General features: G+C 48.1%; 1 protein-coding gene and 1 pseudogene across 3 annotated transcripts in view; both read left to right on the forward strand.

Moving 5' to 3' along the window:
• The window catches only part of RIC1 (RIC1 homolog, RAB6A GEF complex partner 1), a 268,206-nt gene that overhangs the window by 19,727 nt on the left and 227,355 nt on the right, over positions 1-21,124 (forward strand). The gene's annotated exons all lie outside the window — the stretch shown is intronic.
• On the forward strand, positions 12,625-12,743 carry LOC134946609 (5S ribosomal RNA; annotated as a pseudogene).

The following is a 21,124-nucleotide window of genomic DNA, read 5'->3' on the forward strand; positions in this document are numbered from 1 at the left end:
CTTAAAATCAGTTTGTATATGTTTTTCAGTGTTTTACAGCTATTGTATTATTGTATTTAAAAATGTGCACCTGTATCTTGGATTGTGTATTGTGTTTTCGGCCACAGCAGTGTAGCAACCAAACCCTTTGGAATTTTGTATGGATAAATCAGTGGAGCACAGTAGTATGTATAGGGACCATAAAAATTGCTTTACATGAGGCTCCACCAACTCTCTGTTGTAGCAGCGAGTGATGTTCATGGGGGTAGGGGGAGGGTTTCCTCGGCTCTGAATCTGCATGTCCATTTCAGATTCTTTTTATATAGATTGCATGCCTATATTGATTATATATGCAGCCTGTAGCTATTGTGTTCAACATCTAAATGTAAACATTTATAGTCTCCTTAAATCAAGTTTATTTCTCTAACGTCCTAGAGGATGCTGGGACTCTTTAAGGACCATGGGGATAGACGGGCTCCGCAGGAGACATGGGCACTTTAAGAAAGACTTTGGATCTGGGTGTGCACTGGCTCCTCCCTCTATGCCCCTCCTCCAGACCTCAGTTTGATACTGTGCCCAGTGGAGACTGGGTGCTTTCAGGGAGCTCTCCTGAGTTTCCTGTAAAAGAAAGTATTTTAGTCAGGTTTTTTATTTTCAGGGAGCCTGCTGGCAAAAGACTCCCTGCATCGAGGGACTGAGGAGAAAGAAACAGACCCACTTCTCTGAGTTTCAGGGCTCTGTTTCTTAGGCTACTGGACACCATTAGCTCCAGAGGGATCGGTACGCAGGTCTCACCCTCGCTGTCCGTCCCAGAGCCGCGCCGCCGTCCTCCTCGCAGAGCCGGAAGAAAGAAGCCGGGTGAGTATGTGAGGAAAAGACTTCAGAGGCGGCAGAAGACATGATCTTCATAAGAGGTAACGCACAGCAGTGAAGCGGTGCGCCATTGCTCCCATTCACCTCACACACTTTGGTCACTGTAAGGGCGCAGGGGGGGCGCCCTGCGCAGCAATAAACATCTCAGGTGGCAAATACACATATATACATGTACAGCTGGGCACTGTACATGTATAAAAAGAGCCCCCGCCATGTTATTAGTAAATTTGAGCGGGACAGAAGCCCGCCACCGAGGGGGCGGGGCTTCTCCCTCAGCACTCACCAGCGCCATTTTTTTTCTCCACAGCACCGCTGAGAGGAAGCTCCCCGGACTCTCCCCTGCTTGAAACACTGTGAAAGAGGTTTTTGAAGTAGAGGGGGGGCACATAATTGGCGCATATAAATTATACATAAGCGCTACTGGGTAAACATTTTGTGTTTTTTTTCCTGGGTCATATAGCGCTGGGGTGTGTGCTGGCATACTCTCTCTCTGTCTCTCCAAAGGGCCTGGTGGTGAACCTGTCTTCAGAAAAGAACTTCAATGTGTGTGTGTGGTGTGTCGGTACGCGTGTGTCGACATGTCTGAGGTTGAAGGCTCACCTAAGGAGGAGGGGGAGTGTATGAATATTAGGTCTCCGTCGGCAGCGCCGACACCTGACTGGATGGATATGTGGAATGTTTTAAGTGCTAATGTTAATTTCTCTGACGTCCTAAGTGGATGCTGGGGACTCCGTAAGGACCATGGGGAATAGCGGCTCCGCAGGAGACAGGGCACAAAAGTAAAAGCTTTAGGATCAGGTGTTGTGCACTGGCTCCTCCCCCTATGACCCTCCTCCAAGCCTCAGTTAGGTTTTTGTGCCCGGCCGAGAAGGGTGCAATCTAGGTGGCTCTCCTAAAGAGCTGCTTAGAGTAAAAGTTTTGTTAGGTTTTTTATTTTCAGTGAGTCCTGCTGGCAACAGGCTCACTGCAACGAGGGACTTAGGGGAGAAGAAGTGAACTCACCTGCGTGCAGGATGGATTGGCTTCTTAGGCTACTGGACACTAGCTCCAGAGGGACGATCACAGGTACAGCCTGGATGGGTCACCGGAGCCGCGCCGCCGACCCCCTTGCAGATGCCGAAGAGAGAAGAGGTCCAGAAACCGGCGGCTGAAGACTTCTCAGTCTTCATGAGGTAGCGCACAGCACTGCAGCTGTGCGCCATTGCTCTCAGCACACTTCACACCAACGGTCACTGAGGGTGCAGGGCGCTGGGGGGGGGGGGCGCCCTGGGCAGCAATGAAAGTACCTATTCTGGCTAAAAACACATCACATATAGCCTCTGGGGCTATATGGATGTATTTAACCCCTGCCAGGTTGTCAGAAAAATGGGAGAAGAAGCCCACCGAAAAGGGGGCGGGGCCTATTCTCCTCAGCACACAGCGCCATTTTCCTACACAGCTCCGCTGCTAGGAAGGCTCCCAGGCTCTCCCCTGCACTGCACTACAGAAACAGGGTTAAAACAGAGAGGGGGGGCATTTTATGTGGCGATATTATTATATATTAAGATGCTATAAGGGAAAACACTTATATAAGGTTGTCCCTGTATAATTATAGCGTTTTGGTGTGTGCTGGCAAACTCTCCCTCTGTCTCCCCAAAGGGCTAGTGGGGTCCTGTCCTCTATCAGAGCATTCCCTGTGTGTGTGCTGTGTCGGTACGTGTGTGTCGACATGTATGAGGACGATGTTGGTGAGGAGGCGGAGCAATTGCCTGTAATGGTGATGTCACTCTCTAGGGAGTCGACACCGGAATGGATGGCTTATTTAGGGAATTACGTGATGATGTCAACACGCTGCAAGGTCGGTTGACGACATGAGACGGCCGGCAAACCAATTAGTACCTGTCCAGGCGTCTCAAACACCGTCAGGGGCTTTAAAACGCCCATTACCTCAGTCGGTCGACACAGACACAGACACGGACACTGACTCCAGTGTCGACGGTGAAGAAACAAACGTATTTTCCATTAGGGCCACACGTTACATGTTAAGGGCAATGAAGGAGGTGTTACATATTTCTGATACTACAAGTACCACAAAAAAGGGTATTATGTGGGGTGTGAAAAAACTACCTGTAGTTTTTCCTGAATCAGATAAATTGAATGAAGTGTGTGATGATGCGTGGGTTTCCCCCGATAGAAAATTATTGGCGTTATACCCTTTCCCGCCAGAAGTTAGTGCGCGTTGGGAAACACCCCCTAGGGTGGATAAGGCGCTCACACGCTTATCAAAACAAGTGGCGTTACCGTCTCCAGATACGGCCGCCCTCAAGGAGCCAGCTGATAGGAGGCTGGAAAATATCCAAAAAAGTATATACACACATACTGGTGTTATACTGCGACCAGCGATCGCCTCAGCCTGGATGTGCAGCGCTGGGGTGGCTTGGTTGGATTCCCTGACTGAAAATATTGATACCCTTGATAGGGACAGTATTTTATTGACTATAGAGCATTTAAAGGATGCATTTCCATATATGCGAGATGCACAGAGGGATATTTGCACTCTGGCATCAAGAGTAAGTGCGATGTCCATGTCTGCCAGAAGATGTTTATGGACACGACAGTGGTCAGGTGATGCAGATTCCAAACGGCACATGGAAGTATTGCCGTATAAAGGGGAGGAGTTATTTGGGGTCGGTCCATCGGACCTGGTGGCCACGGCAACAGCTGGAAAATCCACCTTTTTTACCCCAAGTCACATCTCAGCAGAAAAAGACACCGTCTTTTCAGCCTCAGTCCTTTCGTCCGCATAAGGGCAAGCGGGCAAAAGGCCAGTCATATCTGCCCAGGGGTAGAGGAAAGGGAAGAAGACTGCAGCAGGCAGCCCCTTCCCAGGAACAGAAGCCCTCCACCGCTTCTGCCAAGTCCTCAGCATGACGCTGGGGCCGTACAAGCGGACTCAGGTGCGGTGGGGGGTCGTCTCAAGAGTTTCAGCACGCAGTGGGCTCACTCGCAAGTGGACCCCTGGATCCTACAAGTAGTATCCCAGGGGTACAGATTGGAAATTCGAGACGTCTCCCCCTCGCAGGTTCCTGAAGTCTGCTTTACCAACGTCTCCCTCCGACAGGGAGGCAGTATTGGAAACAATTCACAAGCTGTATTCCCAGCAGGTGATAATCAAAGTACCCCTCCTACAACAAGGAAAGGGGTATTATTCCACACTATTTGTGGTACTGAAGCCAGACGGCTCGGTGAGACCTATTCTAAATCTGAAATCTTTGAACACTTACATACAAAGGTTCAAATCAAGATGGAGTCACTCAGAGCAGTGATAGCGAACCAGGAAGAAGGGGACTATATGGTGTCCCTGGACATCAAGGATGCTTACCTCCATGTCCCAATTTGCCTTTCTCACCAAGGGTACCTCAGGTTCGTGGTACAGAACTGTCACTATCCGTTTCAGACGCTGCCGTTTGGATTGTCCACGGCACCCCGGGTCTTTACCAAGGTAATGGCCGAAATGATGATTCTTCTTCAAAGAAAAGGCGTCTTAATTATCCCTTACTTGGACGATCTCCTGATAAGGGCAAGGTCCAGAGAACAGTTGGAGGTCGGAGTAGCACTATCTCAAGTAGTTCTACGACAGCACGGGTGGATTCTAAATATTCCAAAATCGCAGCTGATTCCGACGACACGTCTGCTGTTCCTAGGGATGATTCTGGACACAGTCCAGAAAAAGGTGTTTCTCCCGGAGGAGAAAGCCAGGGAGTTATCCGAGCTAGTCAGAAACCTCCTAAAACCAGGCCAAGTGTCAGTGCATCAATGCACAAGAGTCCTGGGAAAAATGGTGGCTTCTTACGAAGCGATTCCATTCGGCAGATTTCACGCAAGAATTTTTCAGTGGGATCTGCTGGACGAATGGTCCGGATCGCATCTTCAGATGCATCAGCGGATAATCCTGTCTCCAAGGACAAGGGTGTCTCTTCTGTGGTGGCTGCAGAGTGCTCATCTACTAGAGGGCAGCAGATTCGGCATTCAGGACTGGGTCCTGGTGACCACGGATGCCAGCCTGAGAGGCTGGGGAGCAGTCACACAGGGAAGAAATTTCCAAGGAGTGTGGTCAAGTCTGGAGACTTCTCTCCACATAAATATACTGGAGCTAAGGGCAATTTACAATGCTCTGAGCCTAGGAAGACCTCTGCTTCAAAGTCAACCGGTGCTGATCCAGTCGGACAACATCACGGCAGTCGCCCACGTAAACAGACAGGGCGGCACAAGAAGCAGGAGGGAAATGGCAGCAAGGATTCTTCGCGGGGCGAAAAATCATGTGATAACACTGTCAGCGGTGTTCATTCCGGGAGTGGACAACTGGGAAGCAGACTTCCTCAGCAGGCACGACCTCCACCCGGGAGAGTGGGGACTTCATCTGGAAGTCTTCCACATGATTGTGAACCGTTGGGAAAGACCAAAGGTGGACATGATGGCGTCCCGTCTGAACAAAAAACTGGACAGGTATTGCGCCAGGTCAAGAGACCCTCAGGCAATAGCTGGGACGCTCTGGTAACACCGTGGGTGTACCAGTCGGTGTATGTGTTCCCTCCTCTGCCTCTCATACCCAAGGTACTGAGAATTATAAGACGGAGAGGAGTAAGAACTATACTCGTGGCTCCGGATTGGCCAAGAAGGACTTGGTACCCGGAACTTCAAGAGATACTAAGAAGGGACTTGCTTCAGCAAGGATCATGTCTGTTCCAAGACTTACCGCGGCTGCGTTTGACGGCATGGCGGTTGAACGCCGGATCCTAAGGGAAAAAGGCATTCTGGAAGAGGTCATCCCTACCCTGGTCAGAGCCAGGAAGGAGGTGACCGCACAACATTATCACCGCATTTGGCGAAAATATGTTGCATGGTGTGAGGCCAAGAAGGCCCCCACGGAGGAATTTCAACTCGGTCGATTCCTGCATTTCCTACAAACAGGAGTGTCTATGGGCCTCAAATTGGGGTCCATTAAGGTTCAAATTTCGGCCCTGTCAATTTTCTTCCAGAAAGAATTGGCTTCAGTTCCTGAAGTCCAGAAGTTTGTCAAGGGAGTACTGCATATACAACCCCCTTTTGTGCCTCCAGTGGCACTGTGGGATCTCAACGTAGTTCTGGGATTCCTCAAATCACATTGGTTTAAACCGCTCAAATCTGTGGATTTGAAATATCTCACATGGAAAGTGACCATGCTGTTGGCCCTGGCCTCGGCCAGGCGAGTGTCAGAATTGGCGGCTTTGTCTCACAAAAGCCCATATCTGATTGTCCATTCGGACAGGGCAGAGCTGCGGACTCGTCCCCAGTTTCTCCCTAAGGTGGTGTCAGCGTTTCAACTGAACCAGCTTATTGTGGTACCTGCGGCTACTAGGGACTTGGAGGACTCCAAGTTGCTAGATGTTGTCAGGGCCCTGAAAATATAGGTTTCCAGGACGGCTGGAGTCAGGAAAACTGACTTGCTGTTATCCTGTATGCACCCAACAAACTGGGTGCTCTTGCTTCTAAGCAGACGATTGCTAGTTGGATGTGTAGTACAATTCAGCTTGCACATTCTGTGGCAGGCCTGCCACAGCCAAAATATGTAAATGCCCATTCCACAAGAAAGGTGGGCTCATCTTGGGCGGCTGCCCGAGGGGTCTCGGCTTTACAACTTTGCCGAGCTGCTACTTGGTCAGGGGCAAACACGTTTGCAAAATTCTACAAATTTGATACCCTGGCTGAGGAGGACCTGGAGTTCTCTCATTCGGTGCTGCAGAGTCATCCGCACTCTCCCGCCCGTTTGGGAGCTTTGGTATAATCCCCATGGTCCTTACGGAGTCCCCAGCATCCACTTAGGACGTCAGAGAAAATAAGAATTTACTTACCGATAATTCTATTTCTCGTAGTCCGTAGTGGATGCTGGGCGCCCATCCCAAGTGCGGATTGTCTGCAATACTTGTACATAGTTATTGTTACAAAAATCGGGTTATTATTGTTGTGAGCCATCTTTTCAGAGGCTCCGCTGTTATCATGCTGTTAACTGGGTTCAGATCACAGGTTGTACAGTGTGATTGGTGTGGCTGGTATGAGTCTTACCCGGGATTCAAAATCCTTCCTTAGTGTGTACGCTCGTCCGGGCACAGTATCCTAACTGAGGCTTGGAGGAGGGTCATAGGGGGAGGAGCCAGTGCACACCACCTGATCCTAAAGCTTTTACTTTTGTGCCCTGTCTCCCGCGGAGCCGCTATTCCCCATGGTCCTTACGGAGTCCCCAGCATCCACTACGGACTACGAGAAATAGAATTATCGGTAAGTAAATTCTTATTTTATTGCACAAAAGATTAGACAAAGCTGTAGCTAGGGTACAGTCATGGAGTCAATCCATGTCTGTCCCTATGTCGCCGGGACCTTCGGGGGCTCAGAAGCGCCCACTATCCCAAATAGTTGACACAGATACCGACACGGATTCAGACTCCAGTGTCGACTACGATGATGCAAAATTGCAGCCAAGGGTGGCTAAATGTATTCGATATATGATTATCGCAATTAAAGATGTTTTGCATATTACTGAGGAACCCCCTGTCCATGACACGAGGGTACACATGTATAAGGGAAAGAAACCTGAGGTCACCTTTCCCTCCTCACATGAGCTGAACGAATTATGCGAAAAAGCGTGGGAAACTCCAGACAAAAAACTGCAGATTCCCAAAAGGATTCTAACAGCGTATCCTTTCCCGTCACAGGACAGAATACGGTGGGAATCCTCCCCTAGGGTAGACAAAGATTTGACACGCTTATCAAAAAAGATAGCGCTCCCGTCCCAAGATACGGCTACCCTCAAGGATCCTGCTGACCGCAAGCAGGAGGTTACCTTGAAGTCCATTTACACTCATTCTGGTACGTTGCTCAGGCCGGCAATTGCGTCGGCCTGGGTTTGTAGTGCTGTACAGCATGGACAGATTCTTTATCAGCGGATATTGAGACCCTTGATAAGGATACCATTTTAATGACCCTAGGGCATATAAAAGATGCTGTCTTGTATATGAGGGATGCTCAAAGAGACATTAGTTTACTGGGTTCCAGAATAAACGCTATGTCCTTTTCTGCTTGGCGAGTCTTATGGACCCGACAGTGGGGGTAATTCCAAGTTGATCGCAGCAGGAAATTTTTTAGCAGTTGGGCAAAACCATGTGCACTGCAGGTGTGGCAGATATAACATGTGCAGAGAGAGTTAGATTTGGGTGGGTTATTTTGTTTCTGTGCAGGGTAAATACTGGCTGCTTTATTTTTACACTGCAATTTAGATTGCAGATTGAACACACCCCACTCAAATCTAACTCTCTCTGCACATGTTATATCTGCCTCCCCTGCAGTGCACATGGTTTTGTCCAACTGCTAACCAAAATCCTGCTGCGATCAACTTGAAATTACCCCCAGTGGACCGGGGATGCCGACTCAGAGGCATATGGAGTTTTTGCCGTACAAGGGTGAGGAATTGTTTGGAGAGGGCCTCTCGGACCTCGTCTCCACAGCTACGGCAGGTAAATCGAATTTTTTGCCTTATGTTCCCTCACAATCTAAGAAAGCACCTCATTATCAAGTGCAGTCCTTTCGTTCAAATAAAAGCAAAAGAGTACGTGGATCGTCCTTTCTCGCCAGGGGTAAGGGCAGAGGAAAAAAGCTGCACAACACAGCTAGTTCCCAGGAACAGAAGGCCTCCCCGGCCTCTGCAAAATCCACCCCATTACGCTGGGGCTCCCCTGAGGGAGTCCGCTCCAGTGGGGGCCCGTCTTCGACTTTTCAGCCACATCTGGGTTCAATCGCAGGTGGATCCCTGGGCAATGGAAATTGTTTCCCAGGGTTACTGGCTGGAATTTGAAGAGGTGCCTCCTGTGTCTTCAACAAGTGGTGGCCGAGGTTCCCCTGCTTCAGTGGGGGAAGGGGTACTACTCAACCCTGTATGTGGTCCCGGAACCGGACGGTTCGGTCAGACCCATTTTGAATTTAAAATCCCTGAACCTTTACTTAAAACGGTTCAAGTTCAAGATGGAATCGCTCAGAGCGGTCATCGCCAGCCTGGAAGGGGGGGATTTTATGGTATCGCTGGACATAAAGGATGCATACCTGCATGTTCCCATATATCCTCATCAGGCGTACCTGAGATTTGCGATACAGGATTGTCATTACCAATTTCAAGACGTTGCCGTTTGGGCTTTCCACGGCCCCGAGAATTTTCACCAAGGTAATGGCGGAAATTATGGTACTCCTGCGAAAGCAGGGTGTCACAATTATCCCGTACTTGGACGATCTCCTCATAAAAGCGAGATCACGGGAGAAGTTGCAGAACAGCGTATCCCTTTCACTGAAGGTGTTACAGCGACACGGCTGGATTCTCAATATTCCAAAGTCGCAGCTGGATCCTACGACGCGCCTGTACTTCTTGGGCATGATTCTGGATACAGACCAGAAAAGGGTTTTTCTTCCGGAAGAAAAAGCGCAGGAACTCATGACTCTAGTCAAGAACCTGTTGAAGGCGAAACAAGTGTCAGTGCATCATTGCACTCAAGTCCTGGGAAAAATGGTGGCGACATACGAAGCCATTCCCTTCGGCAGGTTCCATGCAAGGACTTTCCAGTGGGACCTATTGGACAAATGGTCCGGTTCACATCTGCACATGCATCAGCGGATCACCCTGTCCCCCAGGTCCAGGGTTTCTCTCCTGTGGTGGCTGCAGAGTGCTCACCTTCTAGAGGGCCGCAGGTTCGGCATTCAGGATTGGATCCTGGTGACCACGGACGTGAGCCTCCGCGGTTGGGGAGCAGTCACACAGGGTAGAAATTTCCAAGGCCTTTGGTCAAGTCAAGAGACTTATCTTCACATCAACATCCTGGAACTGAGGGCCATATTCAACGCCATACGTCAAGCGGAGACCTTACTTCGCGACCGACCGGTGCTGCTTCAGTCGGACAACGTCACCGCAGTAGCTCATGTAAACCGCCAAGGCGGCACAAGGAGCAGAGTGGCGATGGCGGAAGCCACTAGAATTCTTCGCTGGGCGGAGAATCATGTAAGTGCACTGTCAGCAGTGTTCATTCCGGGAGTGGACAACTGGGAAGCAGACTTCCTCAGCCGACACGACCTGCATCCAGGAGAGTGGGAACTTCATCAGGAAGTCTTCGCACAGATTGCAAGTCATGATGGCGTCCCGTCTCAACAAAAAGCTACAAAGGTATTGTGCCAGGTCAAGAAATCCTCAGGCGGAAGCTGTGGACGCCCTAGTGACACCGTGGGTGTTCCAGTCGGTCTATGTATTTCCTCCTCTTCCTCTCATACCCAAGGTATTGAGAATAATAAGAAAAAGAGGAGTGAGAACAATACTCATTGTTCCGGATTGGCCACGAAGGACCTGGTATCCGGATCTGCAGGAAATGCTCACAGAAGATCCGTGGCCTCTTCCTCTAAGACAGGACCTGTTGCAACAGGGTCCCTGTCTGTTCCAAGACTTACCGCGGCTGCGTTTGACAGCATGGCGGTTGAACGCCGAATCCTAGCGGAAAAAGGTATTCCGGATGAGGTCATTCCTACGCTAATACAGGCTAGGAAGGACGTGACATCTAAACATTATCACCGGATATGGCGAAAATATGTTTCTTGGTGCGAGGCCAGGAATTCTCCTACGGAAGAATTCCATCTAGGCCGTTTTCTTCACTTCCTACAGACTGGAGTGAATTTGGGCCTAAAGTTAGGCTCCATTAAAGTTCAGATTTCGGCCTTATCCATTTTCTTTCAAAAGGAATTGGCCTCTCTGCCTGAAGTACAGACTTTTGTGAAGGGAGTACTGCATATTCAGCCTCCTTTTGTGCCTCCGGTGGTGCCTTGGGACCTTAACGTGGTGTTAAGTTTTCTTAAGTCACATTGGTTTGAACCACTTCAAACAGTGGAGTTGAAATATCTCACTTGGAAGGTGGTCATGTTGTTAGCCTTGGCTTCAGCTAGGCCAGTTTCGGAATTGGCGGCTTTATCACATAAAAGCCCCTATCTGGTTTTCCATATGGATAGAGCGGAATTGCGGACCCGTCCTCAATTCCTACCTAAGGTGGTCTCATCCTTTCATATGAACCAACCTATTGTCGTGCCTGTGGCTACACGAGACTTGGAGGATTCCGAGTCCCTTGATGTGGTCAGGGCTTTGAAGATTTACGTGGCCAGAACGGCTAGGATCAGAAAAACAGAAGCACTGTTTGTCCTATATGCAGCCAACAAGGTTGGCGGCCCTGCTTCAAAGCAGACTATTGCTCGCTGGATCTGTAACACGATTCAGCAGGCGCATTCTACGGCAGGATTGCCGTTGCCAAAATCGGTTAAGGCCCATTCCACTAGGAAGGTGGGTTTGTTTTGGGCGGCTGCCCGAGGGGTCTCGGCACTACAGCTGTGCCGAGCTGCTACTTGGTCGGGGTCAAACACCTTTGCAAAGTTCTATAAGTTTGATACCCTGGCTGAGGAGGACCTCCTGTTTGCTCAATCGGTGCTGCAGAGTCATCCGCACTCTCCCGCCCGTTTTGGAGCTCTGGTATAATCCCCATGGTCCTTACGGAGTCCTAGCATCCTCTAGGACGTTAGAGAAAATAAGATTTTAAACCTACCGGTAAATCTTTTTCTCGTAGTCCGTAGAGGATGCTGGGCGCCCGTCCCAATTGCGGACTATTTCTGCAAGACTTGTATATAGTTGTTGCTTTCATAAGGGTTATGTTATAGTTTCGTCTGTTATGGACCGATGATATGTTGTTGTTCATATTGTTAACTAGATTGTATATCACAGGTTATACGGTGTGGCTGGTATGAATCTTGCCCTTAGATTAACTAAAATCCTTTTCTCGTACTGTCCGTCTCCTCTGGGCACAGTTTCTCTAACTGAGGTCTGGAGGAGGGGCATAGAGGGAGGAGCCAGTGCACACCCAGATCCAAAGTCTTTCTTAAAGTGCCCATGTCTACTGCGGAGCCCGTCTATCCCCATGGTCCTTACGGAGTCCCAGCATCCTCTACGGACTATGAGAAAAAGATTTACCGGTAGGTTTAAAATCTTATTTTTCCAGCTCGATTTCTTTTTTTTTTTGGTATGCTAAATTGTAGAAAAAGAAAAAGCTGACAAAGGTCCATCACAAGATACTCAGAGGGCACTGCTTTGGTTGGGAATGGGTTTGTTGGGTCGAACCTATTTAGGTCGACCACTTTTGGTGAAACGGTCATTTGTGCACAGTTCAGCCCACATCTTGGTATCTCCTGGTATTGTATTTGCCCACTTGGGCTTTCTAATTATTCTGATTTTAAATGCTGCAGTGATCTAATTCTCCGTAAGTTTTATACTTTCAGACAGATGGTTTGTCTATTTTTCTGTCGGTTTTGGCTATCTGTCATTGAAATGCTCTGAAAGTTAGTCTGTCAGCATTGCAGTAAGATATCTTCAGTTTATGTCATTGAATGCTCTCAGATTCAGCATGTCAGCACTATGTATCTCTCAAGATTTTCAGCTCAATAGGTAAGATCAACACACCCCTCTCATCCACTATCCGCTATAATTCTATGACGGTGAACAGCAGAAGGTGGAGTCCTTATCCTATTCTTTATGTATCTATCTAAATTCAGTACTTTCTCATTCAGATGCCAGGCTATATTCTCTGCAGTGCCACAAGTATCAGAGAACCTGTGCTACTAACTGGACAGCAGAAGTACTCTAACCTAGGTACATGTCAATAACCACACTCTCTCTCATTTGTTCTAAACCGTGGAAAATACTGCCATATTTCACTGGTTACGCCCAATCTCATCTGATCTTGGAAGCTAAGCAGTGATAAGCCTGATCAGAACCCAGATGGGAGACCACTAGGGAATATCAGGTGTTGTAAGCACAATTTTCTATCCGACAACAAACAGCAGAAGTGTTGGAGCAACTTTTGACCGCTACCATTTTCTTTTTTTTTTCTTGCAACTTATCCACCTATATGGTCTACTACGTAACCTTGACCTTTACCATCTCCTTTTGATATTTCATTTTTCTATCTTTGGATTTACCACGCAGCTAATTAGCCCATACCAGGAGATCTCCTGAAAAAAAAGGTACCCAGTATTGCACTGCATTACAATTTTAATTATTCTTTTTCTCTGACGTCCTAGTGGATGCTGGGAACTCCGTAAGGACCATGGGGAATAGACTGGCTCCGCAGGAGACTGGGCACTCTAAAAGAAAGATTAGGTACTATCTGGTGTGCACTGGCTCCTCCCACTATGACCCTCCTCCAGACCTTAGTTAGATTTCTGTGCCCGGCCGAGCTGGATGCACACTAGGGGCTCTCCTGAGCTCCTAGAAAGAAAGTTTATTTTAGGTTTTTTATTTTACAGTGAGATCTGCTGGCAACAGGTTCACTGCATCGAGGGACTAAGGGGAGAAGAAGCAAACCTACCTGCTTGCAGCTAGCTTGGGCTTCTTAGGCTACTGGACACCATTAGCTCCAGAGGGATCGACCGCATGGAACTGGCCTTGGTGTTCGTTCCCGGAGCCGCGCCGCCGTCCCCCTTACAGAGCCAGAAGCAAGAAGAGGTCCGGAAAATCGGCGGCAGAAGACATCAGTCTTCACCAAGGTAGCGCACAGCACTGCAGCTGTGCGCCATTGCTCCTCATGCACACTTCACACTCCGGTCACTGAGGGTGCAGGGCGCTGGGGGGGGGGGGCGCCCTGAGCAGCAATAAAAACACCTTGGCTGGCAAATATATCACAATATATAGCCCCAGAGGCTATATATGTGATAAATACCCCTGCCAGAATCCATAAAAAAGCGGGAGAAAAGTCCGCGAAAAAGGGGCGGAGCTATCTCCCTCAGCACACTGGCGCCATTTTCTCTTCACAGTACAGCTGGAAGACAGCTCCCCAGGCTCTCCCCTGTAGTTTGCAGGCTCAAAGGGTTAAAAAGAGAGGGGGGGCACTAAATTTAGGCGCAATATTGTATATACAAGCAGCTATTGGGAAAAATTCACTCAATATAGTGTTAATCCCTAAATTATGTAGCGCTCTGGTGTGTGCTGGCATACTCTCTCTCTATCTCTCCAAAGGGCTGTGTGGGGTCCTGTCCTCAGTCAGAGCATTCCCTGTGTCTGTGCGGTGTGTCGGTACGGCTGTGTCGACACGTTTGATGAGGAGGCTTATGTGATGGCAGAGCAGATGCCGATAAATGTGATGTCGCCCCCTGTGGGGCCGACACCAGAGTGGATGGATAGGTGGAAGGTATAAACCGACAGTGTCAACTCCTTACATAAAAGGCTGGATGACGTAACGGCTATGGGACAGCCGGCTTCTCAGCCCGCGCCTGCCCAGGCGTCTCAAAGGCCATCAGGGGCTCAAAAACGCCCGCTCCCTCAGATGGCAGACACAGATGTCGACACGGAGTCTGACTCCAGTGTCGACGAGGTTGAGACATATACACAATCCACTAGGAACATCCGTTACATGATCCCGGCAATAAAAATGTGTTACACATTTCTGACATTAACCCAAGTACCACTAAAAAAGGGTTTTATGTTTGGGGAGAAAAAGCAGGCAGTGTTTTGTTCCCCCATCAAATGAGTGAATGAAGTGTGAAAAAGCGTGGGTTCCCCCGATAAGAAACTGGTAATTTCTAAAAAGTTACTGATGGCGTACCCTTTCCCGCCAGAGGATAAGTTACGCTGGGAGATATCCCCTAGGGTGGAAAAAGCGCTCACACGTTTGTCAAAAAAGGTGGCACTGCCGTCTTAGGATACGGCCACTTTGAAGGTACCTGCTGATAAAAAGCAGGAGGCTATCCTGAAGTCTGTATTTACACACTCAGGTACTAGACTGAGACCTGCAGATAGTGCTGCTGCAGCGTGGTCTGTAACCCTGTCAAACAGGGATACTATTTTGCGAACATAAGACGTCGTCTTATATATGAGGGATGCACAGAGGGATATTTTGCCGGCTGGCATCCAGAATTAATGCAATGTCCATTCTGTCAGGAGGGTATTAGAGACCCGACACTGGACAGGTGATGCTGACTTTAAAAGGCACATAGAGCCTTATAAGGGTGAGGAATTGTTTGGGGATGGTCTCTGGGACCTAGTATCCACAGCAACAGCTGGGAAGAAAATGTTTTACCTCAGGTTTCCTCACAGCCTAAGAAAGCACTGTATTATCAGGTACAGTCCTTTCGGCTTCAGAAAAGCAAGCGGGTCAAAGGCGATTCCTTTCTGCACAGAGACGAGGGAAGAGGGAAAAAGCTGCACCAGTCAGCCAGTTCCCAGAATCAAAATTCTTCCCCCGCTTCCTCTGAGTCCACCGCATGACGCTGGGGCTCCACAGGCGTAGCCAGGTACGTTGGGGGGCCGCCTCAAAAATTTCAGCGATCAGTGGGCTCGCTCACAGGTGGATCCCTGGATCCTTCAAGTAGTATCTCAGGGGTACAAGCTGGAATTCGAGGCGTCTCCCCCCCGCCGTTTCCTCAAATCTGCCTTGCCGACAACTCCCTCAGGCAGGGAGGCTGTGCTAGAGGCAATTCACAAGCTGTATTCCCAGCAAGTGATAGTCAAGGTGCCCCTACTTCAACAAGGACGGGGTTACTATTCCACACTGTTTGTGGTACCGAAACCGGACGGTTCGGTGAGACCCATTTTAAATTTGAAATCCTTGAACACATACATAAAAAATTCAAGTTCAAGATGGAATCGCTCAGGGCGGTTATTGCAAGCCTGGAGGAGGGGGATTACATGGTATCCCTGGACATCAAGGATGCTTACCTACATGTCCCCATTTACCATCCTCACCAGGAGTACCTCAGATTTGTGGTACAGGATTGCCATTACCAATTCCAAACACTGCCGTTTGGACTGTCCACGGCACCGAGGGTCTTTACCAAGGTAATGGCAGAAATGATGATACTCCTTCGAAAAAAGGGAGTTTTAATTATCCCGTACTTGGACGATCTCCTTATAAAGGCGAGGTCCAAGGAGCAGTTGTTGGTCGGAGTAGCACTATCTCGGGAAGTGCTACAACAGCACGGATGGATTCTATACATTCCAAAGTCACAGCTGGTTCCTACCACACGCCTACTGTTCCTGGGGATGGTTCTGGACACAGAACAGAAAAAAGTGTTTCTCCCGCAGGAGAAAGCCAAGGAGCTGTCATCTCTAGTCGGAGACCTCCTGAAACCAAAACAGGTATCGGTGCATCACTGCACACGAGTCCTGGGAAAAATGGTAGCTTCTTACGAAGCAAAATTCCATTCGGCAGGTTCCATGCAAGAACCTTTCAGTGGGACCTCTTGGACAAGTGGTCGGGATCGCATCTTCAGATGCATCGGCTGATAACCCTGTCTCCAAGGACCAGGGTATCTCTACTGTGGTGGCTGCAGAGTGCTCATCTTCAAGAGGGCCGCAGATTCGGCATACAGGACTGGGTCCTGGTGACCACGGATGCCAGCCTTCGAGGCTGGGGGGCAGTCACACAGGGAAGAAATTTCCAAGGACTTTGGTCAAGTCAGGAGTCGTCCCTACACATAAATATTCTGGAACTGAGGGCCATTTACAATGCCCTAAGTCTGGCAAGGCCTCTGCTTCAAAACCAGCCGGTACTGATCCAATCAGACAACATCACGGTAGTCGCCCATGTAAACCGACAGGGCGGCACAAGAAGCAGGATGGCGATGGCAGAAGCCACAAGGATTCTCCGATGGGCGGAAAATCACGTCTTAGCACTGTCAGCAGTGTTCATTCCGGGAGTGGACAACTGGGAAGCAGACTTCCTCAGCAGACACGACCTACACCCGGGAGAGTGGGGACTTCATCCAGATGTCTTCCAACTGTTGGTAAACCGTTGGGAAAGGCCACAGGTAGACATGATGGCGTCCCGCCTAAACAAAAAACTAGATATTGTGCCAGGTCAAGGGACCCTCAGGCAATAGCTGTGGACGCTCTAGTGACACCGTGGGTGTACCAGTCGGTTTATGTATTCCCTCCTCTGCCTCTCATACCAAAGGTACTGAGAATAATAAGAAAACGAGGAGTAAGAACGATACTCGTGGTTCCGGATGGGCCAAGAAGAGCTTGGTACCCAGAACTTCAAGAAATGATATCAGAGGACCCATGGCCTCTACCGCTCAGACAGGATCTGCTACAGCAGGGGCCCTGTCTGTTCCAAGACTTACCGCGGTTGCGTTTGACGGCATGGCGGTTGAATTCCGGATCCTAAAGGAAAAGGGCATTCCGGAGGAAGTCATTCCTACGCTGATAAAAGCCAGGAAAGAAGTAACCGCAAACCATTATCACCGTATTTTGCGAAAAATATGTTGCGTGGTGTTTAGGCCAGGAAGGCCCCAACAGAGGAGTTTCAGCTGGGTCGTTTTCTGCACTTCCTACAGTCGGGAGTGACTATGGGCCTGAACTTGGGTTCCATTAAGGTCCAGATTTCGGCTCTGTCGATTTTCTTCCAGAAAGAACTGGCTTCACTGCCTGGAGTTCAGACATTTGTAAAGGGAGTGCTACATATTCAGCCCCCTTTTGTGCCTCCTGTGGCACCTTGGGATCTCAACGTGGTGTTGAGTTTCTTAAAATCACATTGGTTTGAGCCACTTAAAACTGTGGATTTGAAATATCTCACGTGGAAAGTGGTCATGTTATTGGCCTTGGCTTCGGCCAGGCGTGTATCAGAATTGGCGGCTTTGTCATGTAAAAGCCCTTATCTGATTTTCCATATGGATAGGGCAGAATTGAGGACTCGTCCCCAGTTTCTCCCTAAGGTGGTATCGGCTTTTCACTTGAACCAACCTATTGTAGTGCCTGCGGCTACTAGGGACTTGGAAGATTCCAAGTTACTGGACGTAGTCAGGGCCTTAAAAATTTATATTTCCAGGACGGCTGGAGTCAGGAAAACTGACTCGCTTTTTATCCTGTAGGCACCCAACAAAATAGGCGCTCCTGCTTCTAAGCAGACTATTGCTCGCTGAATTTGTAGCACAATTCAGCTGGAGCATTCTGCGGCTGGATTGCCGCATCCTAAATCAGTAAAAGCCCATTCCACGAGGAAAGTGGGCTCATCTTGGGCGGCTGCCCGAGGGGTCTCGGCTTTACAACTTTGCCGAGCTGCAACTTGGTCAGGGGCAAACACGTTTGCTAAATTCTACAAATTTGATACCCTGGCTGAGGAGGACCTGGAGTTCTCTCATTCGGTGCTGCAGAGTCATCCGCACTCTCCCGCCCGTTTGGGAGCTTTGGTATAATCCCCATGGTCCTTACGGAGTTCTCAGCATCCACTAGGACGTCAGAGAAAATAAGATTTTACTCACCGGTAAATCTATTTCTCGTAGTCCGTAGTGGATGCTGGGCGCCCATCCCAAGTGCGGATTGTCTGCAATACTTGTATGTAGTTATTGCCTAACTAAGGGTTATTGTTGAGCCATCTGTTGAGAGGCTCAGTTATATTTCATACTGTTAACTGGGTATAGTATCACGAGTTATACGGTGTGATTGGTGTGGCTGGTATGAGTCCTACCCGGGATTCAAAATCCTTTCTTATTGTGTCAGCTCTTCCGGGCACATTATCCTAACTGAGGTCTGTAGGAGGGTCATAGTGGGAGGAGCCAGTGCACACCAGATAGTACCTAATCTTTCTTTTAGAGTGCCCAGTCTCCTGCGGAGCCCGTCTATTCCCCATGGTCCTTATGGAGTTCCCAGCATCCACTACGGACTACGAGAAATAGATTTACCGGTGAGTAAAATCTTATTTTTTGTGCCTCTGTTTTCATTTCTGGATATCCATCAGGGACTCCAGTGGTTTTAATATTTTCACCTTAGGTGCCTCAAAATTGACGATTTGAATTCTATGATTATCTTTTACCCTTGACAAATGGATTATTTTAAGAGGTAATAATTTTATTGTGGGGATTCTGTGTATCAATCTTTTTTTGTCGTATAAAATTAAAAGTTAAGTTTTAATCATTTCTATATATTTCAAGTGTGCCCCAACACAGAATCTTTCTTTTCTCTTCCTTTATATCAGTCTATTTACTGACTCTGGGAGCACCGCCAACTCACAATAACTGCTGATACCCTGGTTTAACAAGGGATCTTTTTTATAAGATATTGTTGGTATATTAAGGGCAATATTTGACCAAGCTCTTTGCTCTAATTCTTAAAGTCCATTGTGGAACCAAACAAACCTTTCCTAGTGAATCTATATTCCCTACCACGTGTACACACACTCACTCACACTTACATTACTACTAGGGTTTATTTTGTCGGGACCCAAATGACTTACCAGTCTATTTTTGGATTGTGGGAGGAAACCCATGCAAGCACGGGGAAAATATTGAAACTCCACACATATTGGGGCCATAGTGGGAATGGGACACGTGACCTCAGTGCTTTGAGGCAGTAATGCTAACCATTACACAGTCCATGCTCCATGTATTTTAAAACTCCTCGCATGTCATTCAGAACCCCCTCCTACTTGTCCCGCCCCTCACTTAACAATTAATGATTAGTGATCAACTAATGGCCATCATTTTACCATTAATTACCACTACACCATAAATGCACCCACTTTCAGTGAGGATTCCCATGGAGGAAGCAAGTAGAACATGTAGTGCTGATCTTCAGTCTTCTGAACCACACTCCCTCTTCCTCCTGTGCCAGCATGATGCAGCTGGGGACTTCTATGATCAGCTTGTCATTCAGACACTAATTTACCTGTGGTTATGGCAGAGTCAATGCAAGGTACAGTCTTGGAAACAACTGTAGGGCGGCAGATGAGAGGTCACTGAGCACCTGGTGGTCCGCTATCTGCCTATGGCGGATACAACATACTAGAGTTGCTATAGTTATTATTTTGTAGTACAGTTGTGCTCAGAAGTTTACATAACCTAGCAGAATTTGTGGTTTTCTGGCCATTTGTCAGAGAATATGAATGATAACTCGCAAATTTTTCTTTCACTCATGGTTAGTGGTTGGGTGAAGCCATTTATTGTCAAACAACTGTGTTTACTCTTTTTAAATCATAATGACAACAGAAACTTCCCAACTGACCCTGATCAAAAGTTTACATACCCCAGTTCTTAATACCGTGTATTGCCCCCTCTAACATCAATGACAGCTTGAAGTCTTTTGTGGTAGTTGTGGATGAGGCTCTTTATTTTCTCAGATGGTAAAGCTGCCCATTCTTCTTGGCAAAAAGCCTCCAGTTCCTGTAAGTTCTTGGGCTGTCTTGCATGAACTGCATGTTTGAGATCTCCCCAGAGTGGCTCAATGATATTGATGTCAGGAGACCGAGGTGGCCACTCCAGAACCTTCACTTTATTCTGCTGTAGCCAATGACAGGTCGACTTGGCCTTGTGTTTTGGATCATTGTCATGTTGGAACGTCAAAGTACGTCCCATGCGCATCTTCCGGGCTGATGAGTGCAAATTTTCCTCCAGTATTTTCTGATAACATGCTGCATTCATCTTGCCATCAATTTTGACCAAGTTTCCAGTGCCTTTGTAGCTCACACATCCCAAAAACATCAGCGATCCACCTCCGTGTTTCACAGTAGGAATGGTGTACCTTTCATCATAGGCCTTGTTGACTCCTCTCCAAATGTTTCGTTTATGGTTGTGGCCAAAAAGTTACATTTTGCTCTCATCACTCCAAATTACTTTGTTCCAGAAGTTTTGAGGCTTGTCTCTGTGCTGTTTGGAGTATTGTAAGCAGGATGCTTTGTGGCATTTGCGTAGTAATGGCTTTCTTCTGGCGACTCCTTATTGTGCATCTTGAAACAACCACACCACTTTTTTTCAGGGAGTCCTGTATTTCAGCTGAAGTTATTTGTGGATTTTTCTTTGCATCCCGAACAATTTTCCTGGCAGTTGTGGCTGAAATTTTTGTTGGTCTACCTGACCATGATTTGGTTTCCACAGAATCCCTCATTTTCCACTTCTTAATTAGAGTTTGAACACTGCTGATGGCATTCTCAATTGCTTGGATATCTTTTTATATCCCTTTCCTGTTTTATACAGTTCAATTACCTTTTCCCGCAGATCCTTTGACAATTCTTTTGCTTTCCCCATGACTCAGAATCCAGACACGTCAGTGCAGCACTGGATGAAAGATGCAAGGGTCTTTCAGGAGTCCAGAAACTCACTGACCTTTTATACACACACACACTGATTACAAGCAAACAGATCACAGGTGAGGATGGTTACCATTAGTAGCCATTCAAACCGTTTGTGTCAACTTGTGTGCATGTTATCA

The sequence above is a fragment of the Pseudophryne corroboree genome, chromosome 1 (assembly GCF_028390025.1).
Source record: "Pseudophryne corroboree isolate aPseCor3 chromosome 1, aPseCor3.hap2, whole genome shotgun sequence".
Taxonomy (NCBI): domain Eukaryota; kingdom Metazoa; phylum Chordata; class Amphibia; order Anura; family Myobatrachidae; genus Pseudophryne; species Pseudophryne corroboree.